Raw genomic sequence first — 11,004 nt, forward strand, 5'->3', positions numbered from 1 at the left:
TAGTATTTCTGACAATTAACTAACTCTACCCTTATCATTAACATCTATTAATATTCTGTTAAAACCTGTACACACGTGACATCATGTGACGTTTAAATTTTTTTAAAACCCAATACTGCCATTGTCCCCTTTCTCTCGACTTGGCACACCCTTCCTCCTCTAGCCTCTCTCTCTTCCCTCTATCTTCCTTCCATAGTCTCCATCAACACCGGATCATCGGAGAGAATTGCATTGTATCCGCATCGGACAAAACCATAGTCTCAAACATTAAGCATTGGCTTTTTCTTGTGTATTGAGATGCTGCACTCTTGCAATCACTTTGCACATGGGATGAGAAAAACGAATCGCCAGTGTGCTACACCTGACAATATTTGGGAAGCTCATTTGAAATTGAAGGATGAATATAAGGAGGGTGAAAGAAAATTCCAAGATATGGTATATTCCTTCGACCTAATGCATCATTATGTTTATGAACCATCTCTAAAATCATTCTCTGAACTTCACTTGCAATGTGTTGTCGAGAGGGTTCAAGCACACAAAGAGCACTTCATCCTCATTCTTCTTCAACATTGGGGTGCTCTATTAAAGAAGTAGAGAATGAGTGAGGCGGCGACAACTGAAGTGGTATGAGCGAACTGAATAGGGGTGACGACGGTGGAAGTCCGATCTTTCTCTCTCTCTCTCTCTCTCTCTCTCTCTCTCTCTCTCTCTCTCTTCTTCCTCTAGGCGACGGTGGCGGAAACCCCTCTAAAGTCCAATCTTTCTTTCTCTCTTTTCTTCCTCTAGGCGACGATAGCGGCAGCAACCCCTCTAAAGTCCGATCTCTCTTTCTCTCTCTCTTCTTCCTCTGGGTGACGGTGGCGATAACCCCCTCTGAAGTCCGATCTTTCTCTCTTTCTTCTTCCTCTAGTGACGACGGCGGTAGCCCCTCTAAAGTCTGATCTTTCTCTCTCTCTCTCTCTCTCTTCTTTCTCTTGGCAACAGCGGCGGCAACCCCTTTGAAGTTCGACCTTTATTTCTCTTTCTCTCTTCTTCCTATGGGTGACAGCAGCAACATTCGCCTCTAAACTCCAATCTCTCTCTCTTCTTCCTCTGGGTGATGGCAGCATCATTGCCTTATAACTCCACTCAACAGTGGGAGTTATAGGGTTGTCTTAGAGCTTTGTATTTTTTAAGCCGTAGGGCAATTTAGGCATTTTGCATGAGTTTTGATGGAAGTTAACGATAAGAATAGAGTTAGTCAATTGTGAGGAAATAATAGGGGTAGCCTCAGTTAATTTTCAAATAGTAAAAATATAATTAGTCAATTAGCTAAACATAAGGTAGTTTAAAATTTTTTATTTTATTAGAAAAGAAATAAAAACAGAAATTCACAATTTCACACACGACTCACAGTACAAAACACATAACTCAAACTCCCACGATTCCTCCACAAAAGCGTTGACGGTCTTAATTACCTTCAGGCCTCAGGATTTTTTTTTTTAATGAGCTCAATTTGTCGCGATAAATAAAAGACGGATCGGGGTTGGGACCGTCTCGGCGTCTCGGCGGCACTAGAGCCGAAACGGGAAGGAAGCGGACGAAAGGGAGGTCCGCGCGTGCCGACGATTCCCGATCCCGACACGCGCGAAATCGTGGATCCCTATTAGGCTTTTACCAGCTCACGTTAGGGTTTTCATGGGTTCCACAGTGGGAGCGCGCTACAAACCACTCCAGTCCGGTTTATAGAGCGCGCTCTCCCTTTTGTCACCCGCAATGCGTCCACCGGCTCGTACGCTCACGCCTGTTCAAGCTTCACCGAAAAGCAACGGATGACCCCTCCGGTTCTGCTTGTACATGCAGTACAGACTACAGAAACGGATCCTCTGCCTCTGGTTTTAGTCTCGAACTAGTTGTTTGTTTGGATTTAGCAAAGAATTAATAAAGTTAATTATGGAATAATGATCAAGAAGCAAACAGGGTCTGTGGGTCTGTTTGTTGGGATGAATTAAGTTGGACCACCAAGTGGGCTGATCTGGGTCCAGGAAAATCCAAAAGATTAGACCTGGATGGATATGATGAGTGTAAGCATGAGCTATTGATCCGTGGACTTGGGTGGCTCATGCAAATGAAAGTGACAAATCATACAGTTAGACTGGTTGGACTTGGGTGGTCTAAGAGTTGTTTTGGTCGAGGGCCCAAATCTTGTCATGATATATGGGAACATTGTTATCGGACCCAGACTGGACATGGTATGGACCATGAAGAGAAAGGAGTGGGTCAATCCAATTCAAGTATTCAACTGACAAATAACTGAATCTAGGTTCGAGCAGGGTTTTAAATTTTGGGTAGTTTCTCTGTTTTGGAATTCAAATATGAGATGAGAATTTCAAAATTTTACATGAAATATATGACAAAATTCAGAAATTCCAAAAAAAGATTCCAAATTTTCATCCAAAATGAATTCACCCCAGGTACTGTTTGCTTGAATTTTGCTATATTTCAAACTCAAATTTAAAATTATGGGTTGGAACTTGGAATCAGCTACTCTTTTATTAGTTCCATTTTTTTTTTTGTCAAGATATATCATATAGTAAGAATGTAATTGAAGAAATGGGTGGGGGTGTTCCATTTCAAATAACAAGTAACTGAACCTGTTTTTAAGACAAGGGTAGACTAATATGTACTTTGAGAAAATTAGCCAGTCCCATCTGTTTTTTATTATTATTTTTATTACTTATTCATTCTCCCATCTTTAATGCTTGATTAGTTTATTAAAAGGGCCTCTTTTGGATTTTTGATTATCTAAATAATGACTTCAGTTCTATTTCTTTTTACTTTTAAAATCAATTTTATACTAATTAATATGCCCTTATAATAGGTTTGTGAGTATTTATTGTTTTTCAGTAAATGAAAGTTCAAGTTAGAGAATATGAGGGTTGTTTCATATATCTTATCCACCTCAATAAATAACTCTCCTTTTTCTTTTGAAAAACATTTTTTTTTCACAAGTGTTCAATGCTGAAAATTGTTAATTCACATTTGATTTGTATTACAGTTGGTTTCATCAGAAAGTTCTCTAAGAGAAAATCCCAATATTATTCATTATTCCAAAATAGATGCTGAAATAAATATTCATTTAATTAGGAAATATTTTCAAATATGTGATTGATAAAATTCTCACCACTGAAACAGTACAAAGAAGACTAGCTAGAACCCAACTAATCTTTAGTCTTTACTAATGAATGTGACAATACTTAGAAAGGACCAATTTGATTATAGTACCATATGACTGTTTGGCATTTCCATCATTTGAAATAGTTTCAGGTTTTTTCACACTTCACCTCATGTTACACGTTTAGGACAAAAGTAGAGCTCTTTTCTAGTACTTAATTGCTCCTTGTGGAAACAAATCAAACCCCATTTTTGGTTCAAAATTTGAAACTGACATTGGCAGAATTACAGTTTTACTTGAGAATAGTCATACAAATTCACAGATGCATGTTACTGAACATACATAGGCAATCTAAAGTCATGTCTATCTAATGAATAGTCCATATTTCCACAGTGTCCCTCCATGTGATGAAAGGGATGGGATCATATCCAAAGAAGAGATATTAATGGTCTAACTAGAAAATATTTTTATTTTGTTCATAAACCCACCACCTTAATTCATTCAATCAATCACTTGTGCATCTCAAAAGTACATATTTTTAAGCAGAGATTATTCAATTCAATTGAGATTCAATAGCTAAACTACTGAGAGAAGTGTTAGTCATTATAGGACAAATTGTGTGGAATGGTGCTAAAGTGAACTCTGTACATATACCAATTTGGTTGGCAACCTGTCAGATGCAAGTCTGTATCTTGACAAGGTACCTTGTGTTGTCTGAGAAGTCTCTTTCCAGTATGGGTTGTAATACTATGTTTTACTGTACATTTGTACTAGATAGGGCAGTGATAAGTGTTTTGAATATATTTGAAATATTGTCTGTATGGTTTACTTCTTGTTTCATTATAAAACAAACTCAAGATATTATAATATGTTTTCATTCTTATTCATTTCATCATAAAATTATATTCACCCAATCAATTATGTAGACAATTTAATTCCAAAAACAAGCATTTGGAAATCCCCCATCTATAAGGAAAAGGAGAAAAAACTTGGGTAAAAATATTTTGTCATGGGGTTAGTAGAATACAATATTGTGGGCATTCTACTGTACTACAATGTAAATTTTTAGGCCCCATTTGGTTTGCAGAAATAGAGGTGTGGAATCGGAATCAGAATGGGTTATTCCGATTCCAACTGTTTGGTTGGGTGGAATCAGAATTCCATTCCCATTCTTGTTAGAATGGCATTCCCCCATTTAAGAGAATGGGCATTCCCTACCGCTCCCCTTGGGAATAAAATTTCAATCATGCTGATTTCAATTCTCATTCTCATTCCTATTCGGTTGTAAATCAAACGGACTCTTAATAAACAGATAATAGTTTTTTTTTATAATATAGATCCGTTTACTTTTCAATTTGCAAATATATACAAACAAGGAAAATGGTTTCCCAAAGCTATTTTACAGTATTTGGCTGCACTCAAGATGGGGAAGGCAATGAAAATTTTCCAAAATATGGATACTAGAATGAAAATGACATTCCTTTTGAGTTTTTTGTAAGCAATTATTTAAGAAGATTTACTATGTTTTCATATCTCGCAATGCGTCTATACTTCTTAACCATTCAGGCTTATTTCTCAAGTTTTTATTTTTTATTTTTTAAGAAGCCTGTAGCTGATCCATTCATCAACTCACCTCAGATAAGTGTGAAGTAGGAATCATGAAATGATGAGCCAAGGACCAGGTTGTTACAAGTAAGAGAGTAAATTTGGCTGCTTTATGAGCAGCACGGTTACAAGACCTGGGAGCATACTAATTAACTGAGAAAGAGGGAAGGTGCAATATTCCAAATTAACCTCCAACAATAGATTTAAGCAAAACAACAGGAGAGTTAGAAATATGATTTGTTTTGAACATTAGCATTCATTTTCCTATAGTTTTATGCCCAACCAAAAGTAACCACGAATTTAATGGCATGTGATAATGAGTGATAAAATTGTTGTTCATAGCAGCAGCAAATAGTGAGTACCATACTCTTAAATGGCCATTAATAAAGGCATTAAATAGTAACAACTAAAAATAAGGTGGTGTACAAGTTGATTTTAATTGTGGTCTCCATAAAATGAGATGCAAAGGTTTCTGCTTTTAGTTGAATCTCAATAAAAGATTAAGATGGCGTTATCCCTATTCCATGTCTTGATTCCATCACAAAGGGATTTGGTATCATTGCTGTTTTTTCATACAATGGTCATGTGATCATGTCTTGGGATTGGGTAATTAATTGTTATTTGGGCCTCGTCTCTAAGTCATTTATTTGGGTGAATGTATTTATCTTGGCGAGAACACTTATTGCCATTATCCTAATTTATCCTAAAAGCTCGATTAGACCCTCCAGTCTCTCTAAAATACTCAAAAAACAAAAAAGCACAACTTTTAGCCCCAAAGCCCTTAAATCCATCGTTAAATCCATTTGATACCAATCCGATGGCCCCGATCAATCCTCGCCTTCAATTTTACCCTCAAATCAGACACAACCATCAAACTAAAGACTTCTCAAAATACCTACCCATGAAATTTCAACTCACACCCAAAACTGCCTTTATTTTTCCCTTCATCGCACCGAGATTTTGTCTCGAAGCTCCAAATTGACCGAATCAAGCCCTTTTCTAGATCTACTTGATCCGGGCCTATTTAGCCCAATATGACCTCACCAATCGACCTAGAACGTCCAAAAACCCCACCCTACCAAATGTCAGTAAAAAATACCCCAATTTACCCCCTCATTCGAAAATATTTTATTTCGACTAATCTCGTGGATCCACACACATAAACCCATTCTCTATGGTTAGACCTATCTCAATCATTTATTTATTTTTACTCGAAACCACGACCCACCATTGAACCAGAAACCCGGTTGGACCCAATTTTTTAAAAATTATAAAAATACCCTCGAACTTACTCAAAATTACAAAATTGCCCTTTTCCATACCTATAAATACAACCTAATCTTTTCAATTTGAACTAATTCACTATTCATCGTCTCCTTCCCTTTGACATAGATCGGCGGTAGCGAGAAGGAAGTCGATCCCTCCTCTCTCTCTCTCTCTCTCTCTCTTATTTTCCTTCTTCTTCTTCTTCTTCTTCTTCTTCTCTTCCCTCCATTTTCTCTCTGCTTCCCATTTCGTCACCACCATGCAAGTTGCAACAATGGTAAATCTGAAACCATCCGCAGCGAACCAAAGTGGCGGTAACTCACCTTTTGTAGTCTCTTCTCCAAAATTAGAAAATAAAAAAGATAATAATAATAATAATAAATAAATAAATAAGAAAATTGATACAGTAGAATATTTCTTTTGGTTTGTTCTTGTTTCTTGTTCTTATTATTATAATTGTTTGGTGGTGCTTGAGTTCCTATGTAGGCCCCAACTATTGGACCTGGGAGAGGGGTGCCTAACCCCTTCCCTCTCCCATCTAAGACTTATCCAGACTAGTTTACCCTGTGCCTCAGGGTCTAGAGTCATTAATTGATAAAAATGATTTTGATGCAATGCTTGGACGAGGTCCCATCACCTCCACTTCTTAATCTGATGGGTGGTGATTCTAAATTCAGTCCAAGTGAACCGTTTTAGTGACACTCACACTTACCCATATTAGTGCACTTACCAAACTATTTTATCCAAAAAAGTACATTATTGTTCTATTATGTATTAGCAATTTTCAGCACAGATGGACACGTGCACTTACCAAACTATTTAAATGAGCTGCTTGGAATCTTTTTTTTTTTAGAAAAACCCACTAATATTGAAATATGAATGCAGGCTTATTTCTTTTTCATAGGACCCACCAACTTACCCACCCCCACTTCCCATAAAACCAATGTTTTTAAAAACCAACCCGGAATTAGAATCGAACGGGTCGATGGTTTGACTGTCCAGGTCAATGGGTCTTTGACCAATTCAATCATTTTTGGCTAGAGATCAGGTTTGGAGTAAAACGGAACTGGTTGCCTACATGATTTATGAGCTGAACGGTTCATCTGTCTGGGTCAGTGTTTGTTCGAAAATATTGCATAAAACAAATGATGTCTTAGTATTAGGTGCCATTAAGTGCCATGTAGGCAAAAAATATGAAAATATTTTTTTCATTACAAGAAATATGAAAATGATATATGTTTTCTCCAAAAGTTATTTTTACGGTGAGCTATTCACTATTATTTGAAGGGCAAGCCAATAAAAAAAAAAAAAAACCAGGAAAAGAGCAAAATGCCTACATAATATGCTAGCATGACGAAAACGCTTTAGAGAAATAACTCGAATGCTAAACACCTTCTAAATGTAGTGCATATATAATAAGAATATGAGGGGAGTGGAAACAGCATTTCCCAAATAAATATCTGATGAATATGGTGATTCCTAACGGCCATTTTGATCATCTTATCCCGATTTAGATACACTCACATGCAACCATTATTTATTCCTATGCCCATGCTATTGTCATCTTACTCTCTTTTTATTGAAGCAAATTAAAGTTAAGAAGAGTAATTGTATTTATTGAAGTAAAAAGAAACCTGTGGAAAATTTATTTTGGTTGTTACTTTGAAAATTGAATATAAGCAAAGAAAGGCAAGACAACTATGGACCTTTTAGATGATGTTAATTCATATCCCTCAGATATGGAGCTCACTCCAGCCTTGTGGAGGAATAACATAATCAATCCAGATTGTCATTAGGTGGTATGCCCAAGGTTGAAAATATCAACCTTGTCATTAGGTGAAATTTGAATTTCAAATCCAATCCCTCCACTTAATCCATTAATATGGCCATTAAATTTCAAATCGCCATTTTAATTGCTTTAAACCTTACCATTTAATGTGGGAGTTTTTTTTTTTTTTTTTCGTTCAGACTTTTGTCTATTGGAGGCAAATGCCTTCCTTCTTTGAGTTCATCAATATTTGACATGAATTGGGATTTAGTCTTCAGTCTTCACACCTTGTTCAATACTCACAACACTTACAACCATCTTTATATTTATGCCTATTTTTGGTTTTGTTTATGTTTATTCAGTAAACGTTTATTGATGGTGCCACATAGGCGTCATCTTAGCATTTTTTCTCTCTTACTCTTTTGCATATATTGAAAATGTAAAAAATGAACTTTGGTTTATATGCATGTCAGCCGTTTATAGAAGTTATTTTTTGAAGCTTCCATAAACGATCAGGTGTTTATTCACTGTTACGCTGAAGTGGCGCCTAATTGTCATAAACGGCTGCAATTATTGCATTTCTTGATTTTACCAACAAATAAAATATAAACATTTATTCCATAAATATAAATGGAACCAAACACACTATATATTTTCATTCATCAGAAAATGTTTCTGATGCACTGCTGAAAGGGATGTGAGAGTGGTGTGAGGGTGTTGACATTGTGTGAAGAGGGTGTTGACGAGTTTTCTCTCCCAGTGCTCAGTAGTTTATATCTGCTGCTTCAGCATTTTGTATGCTGCTTGATGAGGGTTTTCTTGCCGTTTACTTGTCACTTTGTAGCTTCATGAGTGTAATGGATTTTGCCTTATCTAGATTAAAAAAAAAAAAAATCATTAATTGGACCCATTAAATCTGGTGTCATTTTAAATCCAACCATTTAATTCATTAATTGTGAACCATAATTCAGCCATTAAAAAACTTCTATTGCTGGTATAATTTGAATCTAGGTTACTCATGTAATAAATAGGATTGTTCACCACTATACCATGCTAAAATGGTGCCTTAAGAATTGAAATACATGTTATACCAAAAAATAAAAAAGAAATGAAATACATATTCATCATAGAAAAAGAATTGAAATTACATAGGTTTTATTTAATTTTTAATTCACATTCAAATCAAAGAAGCAGTGCTATTATATGAATCTTCAACCGGAAAATTTATAAAAGAAAATTAAAGAAAAACTTGAACATAAAAATATTATTTTTATTAAGGCTCAGTTTGGAAGGAGTACAAATACAAATATGTAGAATGTAAATCCTTGTATTTTGTATTATTTTATATATATTTGTATTTAAGTCCTTCTCAAATTGAGCCTCAAGGATGAACTCTATGAATAATTATATTTATTGAGACTCAGTTTGGAAGGAGTACAAATACAAATTTGTACAAATACTCTTCCCAAATATGATCAAGGTGAACTGACCAGAGGGGTTGCCAGTGCCGGAGAAGGAGAACTTGCGTGAGGGGAGAAGAATGGGGTCAGGAGATCCGCACATCTAGCACGCAGGAATGTTTGACTCAGTTTTGGGGCTAACGGGACGAGCTCATGGCCATCCCGTTAGCCCCGCACACGGGACAAGCTAATTGCGTGTGAAGGTACAGATGGCGGACGCTTGGCGTGTGGGGCGTTTGTGGGGCGAGAGCCTGTGGCGCACAGATTTGAACTCGTTGTATTATAGATTATAAACCTTTTTTTTTAATTTAAAATTAAAATCTTCATTGATTATAACCATTAAATGCGTATTTAAATTTCTAATCCTTCCGTTTAATCCATTTATTGTGCCTTTTAATTCATTAATTGGAGACATTAAATCTGGTACCATTTGATCCCATTAGCTGTGAACTATAATGCATTCATGAGGCCAATAAAAAATTATAGAGTAAATTGTTGAAATCTCCCCCGAAAGGGCTTACCCATACTCGACGAATTAGAATAGGCTTTCTAAGGCAGGTTCTTTGTCATTTTTCTGTCTCCCTTTATAGCCTCGCCCTGATTCCCTTGTGCTAAGACCCCTTTTCTCCCTTTACATTCCCAATTATCCTTTGTCTTTCAGGGAGTCTATTCTCTAATGCTTTATCACCCAACCTATAGTCCAAAATATCCAAGTATTTATTTTTGACCAAAATATTTATTCTTCAAATTTTTTCTTCATATGAATCATTAGTCCAAACCCTTCTAATCTCTTTTCTGAAATTAATTTATTTTTCTAAATGTGCCCTTCATATCAATCGCTTAGAGGTAAAACTACAATTTCAAATTCTTTATTTTTTGTTGTTTATAAAGTTTGTATTGTTTGTTTTTTTGTAAAAACCAACATCAATAGTAATTGCATGGATATTTTGGACATTTTCATGCCTCTCATTAATGGATTCTAACAAAAGGGGTTTATTTGCAATTGTAAAAAATGTTTAGGAGAGGTTTCAATAATGGTTAGAAATTTTAGGAGAGGTTTCAGCAATTTATCCAAAATTATATGCCATTATTTGACCATAGGCTACTCACATACTTGTGCAACCATTTGTCATTATGATGTTACAAGTTGAGGGGACTAGATGAGTGAAGGGCAAATAAAAAATGACTTGGCTGGAAATAATAAGAAATGATTTAAGTGGCCATAGTTTAATGATAGATATGGCACTCAATAGAATGGAATGGCAAAATGGGATTCAAGTAGTAAATTCACATGGCCTCCCCATAGAGCGTGCCCCACACGTGCCCTACAGCACATCCCAACCATGGCATTGGGAATATCTCCCTTGTCCTTCATGGCGAGATGTTCCCAATGTACAACTGCATGATTGTTGGGACTAGATCCAGAATACTCTGTCAAGATGTGCATGTGGGGTGTGTTTTGTGGGGAGCCCATTTAAGCTTTCGAGTAGCCAACCAATGTAGTTGGGACAAGGCTTAGATGATGATAACTTGTTATAATGATATCTTAAGAATTGAAATTACATGGGTTTTAAGTAATTTTAAGCCAAATTTAAGTCAAGCAATTTGTGTTAATATATGAACTAGTGAATGACCCTCTACTAAGTATAGGGAACCAGTAATGTTAAATTTACATTATGGAATCAATAATGTTGAATTTATATTTATTAATATTTTAAATAATTATTAAAATTTCAAAAAATAAATTTTCA

The sequence above is a fragment of the Nelumbo lutea genome, chromosome 2 (assembly GCF_056320005.1).
Source record: "Nelumbo lutea isolate HS-2025 chromosome 2, American lotus-T2T, whole genome shotgun sequence".
In the NCBI taxonomy this organism is placed as follows: Eukaryota; Viridiplantae; Streptophyta; class Magnoliopsida; order Proteales; family Nelumbonaceae; genus Nelumbo; species Nelumbo lutea.